The sequence below is a fragment of the Stegostoma tigrinum genome, chromosome 41, assembly GCF_030684315.1.
Source record: "Stegostoma tigrinum isolate sSteTig4 chromosome 41, sSteTig4.hap1, whole genome shotgun sequence".
In the NCBI taxonomy this organism is placed as follows: domain Eukaryota; kingdom Metazoa; phylum Chordata; class Chondrichthyes; order Orectolobiformes; family Stegostomatidae; genus Stegostoma; species Stegostoma tigrinum.
The window spans coordinates 505,218-512,717 of NC_081394.1; the positions used below are offsets into that span (position 1 = coordinate 505,218).

Consider the following 7,500-nt stretch of genomic DNA (forward strand, 5'->3'; position numbering starts at 1 on the left):
GGGGATGGAATACCCCCCACTTGCCCCTGGATAGGGGCAGCTCCAAAAACACACAAGAAGTTCGACACCATCCAGGACGGAGCAGCCCCCGCTCGATCGGCCCCACATCCACAAACATCCCACTCCCTCCCCCCCCACCGACGCTCAGCCGCAGCAGTGTGTACCATCTACAAGATGCTCTGCAGAACCTCACCAAGGCCCCTCAGGCAGCACCTTCCAAACCCACGGCCACTTCCATCGGGAAGGACAAGGGGCAGCAGATACATGGGACCACCAGTCCCTGCAAGTTCCCCTCTAGACATGAACATAGGCCCCTTAAAGAACAAGCTAGGAAATAACAATGGGGAACAAGAAAATGGCAGGAAGGTGAATAAATACTTGCCATCGGTCTTCACGGTGCCAGACAAAAAAATTTCAAAATATCCAACGGCAAAGTGTGTGGAGGAAACCAACACAATAACAACATGAGAGGCAAAACTACTCACAAACTAATGGAATTGAAGACATATAAATGTCCTGAGCCTGATGGGTTGCATTTCAGATTTTTAAATCAGGACCTACAGTGATGGCACGGTGGCTCCATGGTTAGCACTGCTACCTCACAGCACCAGGAACCTGGGATTGATCTCACCCTTGTCGACTGTCTGTGTGGAGTTTGTACATTCTCCCTGCATCTGTGTGGATTTCCTCTGGGTGCTCCAGTTTCCTCCCACAATCCAAAGATGTGCAAGTTAGAGTGAATTGCCCGTGGGAAATTGTCCTGTAGTGCCCAGGGATGTGCAGGTTAGGGTGGATTGCCCGTGGGAAATTGTCCTGTAGTGCCCAGGGATGTGCAGGTTAGGGTGGATTTGCCGTGGGAAATTGTCCTGTAGTGCCCAGGGATGTGCAGGTTAGGGTGGATTGCCCGTGGGAAATTGTCCCATAGTGCCCAGGGATGTGCAGGTTAGGGTGGATTGACCGTGGGAAATTGTCCTGTAGTGCCCAGGGATGTGCAGGTTAGGGTGGACTGACCGTGGGAAATTGTCCCGTAGTGCCCAGGGATGTGCAGGTTAGGGTGGATTGCCCGTGGGAAATTGTCCCGTAGTGCCCAGGGATGTGCAGGTTAGGGTGGATTGGCCGTGGGAAATTGTCCCGTAGTGCCCAGGGATGTGCAGGTTAGGGTGGATTGGCCGTGGGAAATTGTCCTGTAGTGCCCAGGGATGTGCAGGTTAGGGTGGATTGCCCGTGGGAAATTGTCCCATAGTGCCCAGGGATGTGCAGGTTAGGGTGGATTGACCGTGGGAAATTGTCCCGTAGTGCCCAGGGATGTGCAGGTTAGGGTGGATTGCCCGTGGGAAATTGTCCTGTAGTGCCCAGGGATGTGCAGGTTAGGGTGGGATTGGCCGTGGGAAATTGTCCCATAGTGCCCAGGGATGTGCAGGTTAGGGTGGATTGACCGTGGGAAATTGTCCCATAGTGCCCAGGGATGTGCAGGTTAGGGTGGGATTGCCTGTGGGAAATTGTCCTGTAGTGCCCAGGGATGTGCAGGTTAGGGTGGATTTGCCGTGGGAAATTGTCCTGTAGTGCCCAGGGATGTGCAGGTTAGGGTGGACTGACTGTGGGAAATTGTCCCGTAGTGCCCAGGGATGTGCAGGTTAGGGTGGATTGCCCGTGGGAAATTGGCCCGTAGTGCCCAGGGATGTGCAGGTTAGGGTGGATTGGCCGTGGGAAATTGTCCCGTAGTGCCCAGGGATGTGCAGGTTAGGGTGGATTGGCCGTGGGAAATTGTCCTGTAGTGCCCAGGGATGTGCAGGTTAGGGTGGATTGCCCGTGGGAAATTGTCCCGTAGTGCCCAGGGATGTGCAGGTTAGGGTGGATTGACCGTGGGAAATTGTCCCGTAGTGCCCAGGGATGTGCAGGTTAGGGTGGATTGCCCGTGGGAAATTGTCCTGTAGTGCCCAGGGATGTGCAGGTTAGGGTGGGATTGGCCGTGGGAAATTGTCCCATAGTGCCCAGGGATGTGCAGGTTAGGGTGGATTGACCGTGGGAAATTGTCCCATAGTGCCCAGGGATGTGCAGGTTAGGGTGGGATTGCCTGTGGGAAATTGTCCTGTAGTGCCCAGGGATGTGCAGGTTAGGGTGGATTGGCCGTGGGAAATTGTCCTGTAGTGCCCAGGGATGTGCAGGTTAGGGTGGGATTGCCCGTGGGAAATTGTCCTGTAGTGCCCAGGGATGTGCAGGTTAGGGTGGGATTGCCCGTGGGAAATTGTCCTGTAGTGCCCAGGGATGTGCAGGTTAGGTTGGGATTGCCCGTGGGAAATTGTCCCGTAGTGCCCAGGGATGTGCAGGTTAGGTTGGGATTGCCCGTGGGAAATTGTCCCATAGTGCCCAGGGATGTGCAGGTTAGGGTGGATTGCCCGTGGGAAATTGGCCCGTAGTGCCCAGGGATGTGCAGGTTAGGGTGGATTGGCCGTGGGAAATTGTCCCGTAGTGCCCAGGGATGTGCAGGTTAGGGTGGATTGGCCGTGGGAAATTGTCCCGTAGTGCCCAGGGATGTGCAGGTTAGGGTGGATTGCCCGTGGGAAATTGTCCCATAGTGCCCAGGGATGTGCAGGTTAGGGTGGATTGACCGTGGGAAATTGTCCCGTAGTGCCCAGGGATGTGCAGGTTAGGGTGGATTGCCCGTGGGAAATTGTCCTGTAGTGCCCAGGGATGTGCAGGTTAGGGTGGGATTGGCCGTGGGAAATTGTCCCATAGTGCCCAGGGATGTGCAGGTTAGGGTGGATTGACCGTGGGAAATTGTCCCATAGTGCCCAGGGATGTGCAGGTTAGGGTGGGATTGCCTGTGGGAAATTGTCCTGTAGTGCCCAGGGATGTGCAGGTTAGGGTGGATTGGCCGTGGGAAATTGTCCTGTAGTGCCCAGGGATGTGCAGGTTAGGGTGGGATTGCCCGTGGGAAATTGTCCTGTAGTGCCCAGGGATGTGCAGGTTAGGTTGGGATTGCCCGTGGGAAATTGTCCCGTAGTGCCCAGGGATGTGCAGGTTAGGTTGGGATTGCCCGTGGGAAATTGTCCCATAGTGCCCAGGGATGTGCAGGTTAGGGTGGATTGGCCGTGGGAAATTGTCCTGTAGTGCCCAGGGATGTGCGGGTTAGGGTGGATTGGCCGTGGGAAATTGTCCCATAATGCCCAGGGATGTGCAGGTTAGGGTGGATTGCCCGTGGGAAATTGTCCCATAGTGCCCAGGGATGTGCAGGTTAGGTTGGGATTGCCCGTGGGAAATTGTCCCGTAGTGCCCAGGGATGTGCAGGTTAGGGTGGATTGGCCGTGGGAAATTGTCCCATAGTGCCCAGGGATGTGCAGGTTAGGGTGGATTTGCCGTGGGAAATTGTCCCGTAGTGCCCAGGGATGTGCAGGTTAGGGTGGATTGCCCGTGGGAAATTGTCCTGTAGTGCCCAGGGATGTGCAGGTTAGAGTGGATTGGCTGTGGGAAATGCAGGATGGGATGCTCTTCAGAAGGTTGATGTGGATTTGAGTGAAATGCTTCTGCCTGTAGGAATTCTGTGAAAGAGATAGTCGATATACTGAAAGTCATCTCCTAGGAATTCTTAGATTCTGGAAAAGTCCCAGAGGATTGGAAAGGGATTTGGGTTATGAGAGGAAGGATTGAATAAGGGAGGGGATTTGAGCAAGAGATGGTGATACAATGGTGTAAGAGAGGATTTCCAATGCAACCTCTTTATTTACAAAGAGAAGGAGACACAAACAAACACCTGATATATTATAAAGGCTGCACAAGCAGATCATTTAGAGATACATAATCTAACCAAGCAGGGTTAGCATGAAAAAGATTATGAGAATAGGCAACAGGAAGGATGGAAAAGGGGGAATGATAGATGGAATATAATTGGATTTTCAGAAGGTGTATCATAAGATCCCACACTTTCAATTCTTCAATAAGAGCTGAATTAGCATGACAGAGAATTGGCTCACCAAGAGAAAACAGAGAGTGGGGGCAAAGGGGACATTTTAGGATGGGAGCCTGTAACAAGTGGAGGGCCACAGGGATCAGCACTGGGCCCACAATTATTTACAATACCCACTGATAACTTGGAGGGGGAAAGTGAATGGGCTGCAGCAGGTTTGTGGTGGCCCATGAAGAGATGGGAAAGTAAATGCTGAGGAGGACATGCCGAGTCTACAGAGGGATATAAACCGGTGAAGGGAGTGTGTAAACACTAAACAGGTGGAAGAGAATGTGGGGAAATGTGAGGTTAACACTTTGGCAGGAAGAATCGAGAAGTTGCACCTTATTTAAATGGAGACAGACTGCAGGAAGCTGCAGCACAGAGAGACTGGGGACCCTCTCAACCATCATCACAAAAAGCTAACGCCCACGTTTAGAGGGTAACGGGGAAAACGATGAAATGTTGGGGTTAATAGATGCAGAGCTGGACAAACACAGCAGGTCAGACAGTATACAAAGAGCAAAAACATCGATGTTTTAGGCTAAAACCCTTCATCAGGATTGGGGAGGGAGAGGGGAGCCCAGAAATCATTAGAGGGAGGGGGATGGGCCTGGGAAAATGGTAGGAGAGATGGTGGTAGATGGATGCAGGTAGAGGCTTATAGTGATTGGTCAGTGGGAAGGCTGGAGTGATAGGTGAGTAGGAAGATGGACAGGTTAGATCAGGTCAGGGAGGTGAGGGGGAGGGTTTTTGGAATAAGGGATAAGGCTGAGGGTGGAGGGATTTTGGAGCTGGTGCATTCAATATTCAGGCGACTGGTCTGTAAGCTCCCAAGGCGAAATATCAGGTGTTGTTCCTCCAGTTTACGTTTGGCCTTACTCAGACAGTGGAGGTGGCCAAGGATAGACATGTTGCCACGGGAGTGGGAGAGGGAATGAAAATGTTTGGTAACCGGAAGGTCAGGCTGGCTGTGGTGTGCACAATACAGATGCTCCGCAATGCGGTCCGCAAGTCTGTGCTTGGTCTCCTAGATATAGAGGGGACCACATTGGGAGCAATGGATACAATCGATCAGGTTGGATAAAGTGTAGGACAAAATTTCTGCTGGATCTGGAATGACTGTTTGGGACCTAGGACAGAGGTAAGAAGGGAGAAGTAGGGGCAGGTGCTGCACCTCCTAATGTTGCAGGGAAAGGTACTGGGTGCGATGGAGAGGCAGATGGGGACTATAAAGCTGACAAGGGAGTCTTCATTTTAAAGGCAATGGCACAAAAAGTCATGAGGATTTGCTAAAATAATTCTGTGAACTGGTTAGGGGCCCTGTATCCAAGCAAAGATAGACTGAGCTTTGGAGGCAGTCTGGAGAAGGTTCACTCGGCTGGTCCCAGGAATGGAGGGACTGTCTTATGAGGGAGAGGCTGACACTGTCCTCATTGGAGTTTAGAAGTATAAGAGGTGACTTTATTGAAGCAGGTAAGATTCTCCAGGGGAAATTGACAGGGGAGATGTGGAGAGGTTTCCCCTTGTGTGGGAGAGTCTAGGGCCAAAGGGGCACCATCTCAGAATGTGGGGTCATCCATTGAAGACAGAAATAAGGAATAGTTCCTTCCCACTGAGGGGAGTGAATCCATGGAATTATTTACCAATGAGGGCTGTCATGGCTGGGTCATTCAGCATAGTCACGGCTGAGACACACAGATTTTTAATCAGGAGCGGGGAACCCGAGGGGAAAAGGCAGGAAAGTTGAGGTGAGGATGTTCAGATCAGCCACAATCCCACTGAACAGCAGAGCAGGCTGATGGGCTAAATGGCCTATTTCTGTTCACGTTTAATATGTTGCAAAATTGCAGAAAAATTGGATATCTGTTATGCTATTTACAGACCACAACAAACCCCTTAATGAGATTCCAGTCTGTAACTCCCTTCCGGGTATCTGTTATTCTGTTATATACCACCCCGAACCCCTTGACCAGATTCTAGTCTGTAACTCACTCCCAGGTGCATTTTAGTTTGAGAAGGGAATCTGGCATCCTTGCACTGTCTGACCTGCATGTGTGACTTCAGACAGACTGCAAGGTGCTTGACTTTAAACTTCCCTCAAAAAAGGCTGATGTAGACTCCAGACTCTGCCATGAACGGTACTCACACTACATGGCCTGCAGAAATTCCAGAAGGCAGCTCTCCATCACTGCCTCCACGGGCAGCTACAGACGGGCAACTGACTTGAGTGGTTTAGAAAATCTCTGATTGGTACCGAGACTAGAAACAGCTCTGACAAAGCAGCTATCATTGCAGCAACAATGGGATCCATGGAATCGGAGCTCACAGTTTGTTTCCAAGCTTGTGAGCTGCTCTCCATTATTAAACAGCATCATTTATTCAGAATGTCAGGGACACAGGTCAGCCGGATTCAAATGAGGTGCAGCGTTCCCTCAGGATTGACCCTCCGACAGTGCGGTGCTCCCTCAGCGCTGACCCTCCAACAGTGCCCAGTCCCTCACTCCCTCAGCACTGATCCACTGACAATGTGGCCCTCCCTCAGCAATGACCCTCCGATAGTGCAGCACTCCCTCAGTACTGACCCTCCGACAGTGGGTAGTGGGTGTATTGGGATAACCTATCCAGACCGTTGTCAGTGTTCTGTTTGTCCCTGTCTCCCAGATCGTGTGCACATCCCCCACAGAATGTGTGGGACTGAGCTGTGTCGGGTGAATGACTGCTCCGTCTCTCACAAGCACAGGTTTTTATGTCCTGTCTGACAGAGATCTGGCTGCTGTTGCCTGGTAACCGTGCACAGGCAGCTCCATTGAGGTGTTCTGGCTGTGAGCCGCAGCTCCCTGCATCCCAGTGAGTATGGGCAGTGCCAGCTGCTGGTGGTCCATCAGAATCCAGGCCCTGCTCACAATTCAGGTCAGACTGGGAGGAGCTGCCATTGATGGCTCAGACTGGTGAGGACAGGCTGGGACAGGCAGGAGAATGTACACTCCATCCCCGACACACTCACCAATATACACATACACAACACACACACACACACACACAGATACACACACACACACACAATCACACACACCTACCAATACACACACACACACACACACACACAGATACACACACACACACACACACACACTCACAAATACACACACACACACACACACACACACACACAGATACACACACACACACACACACACACACACACACAGATACACACACACACACACACACAATCACACACACCTACCAATACACACACACACACAAACACACACACACACACACACGCACACACACATACTCGCAAATACACACACCTACACACACACCAATACACACACACACACACGCACACACACACACTCACAAATACACACACCTACACACACACCAATACACACACACACACACACGCACACACACACACTCACAAATACACACACCTACACACACACACTCAGCGATACACACTCACCGACACACAAAGACACACATACTCACTGATACACACAGACTCACTGACACAACACTCACAGACAGACAGACACACACAC

General features: G+C 51.5%; 1 protein-coding gene across 3 annotated transcripts in view; it reads right to left on the bottom strand.

Annotated features, from left to right (window-relative positions):
• LOC125448435 (rho GTPase-activating protein 33-like) overlaps positions 1-7,500 on the bottom strand; it is a 119,544-nt gene that overhangs the window by 82,528 nt on the left and 29,516 nt on the right. The gene's annotated exons all lie outside the window — the stretch shown is intronic.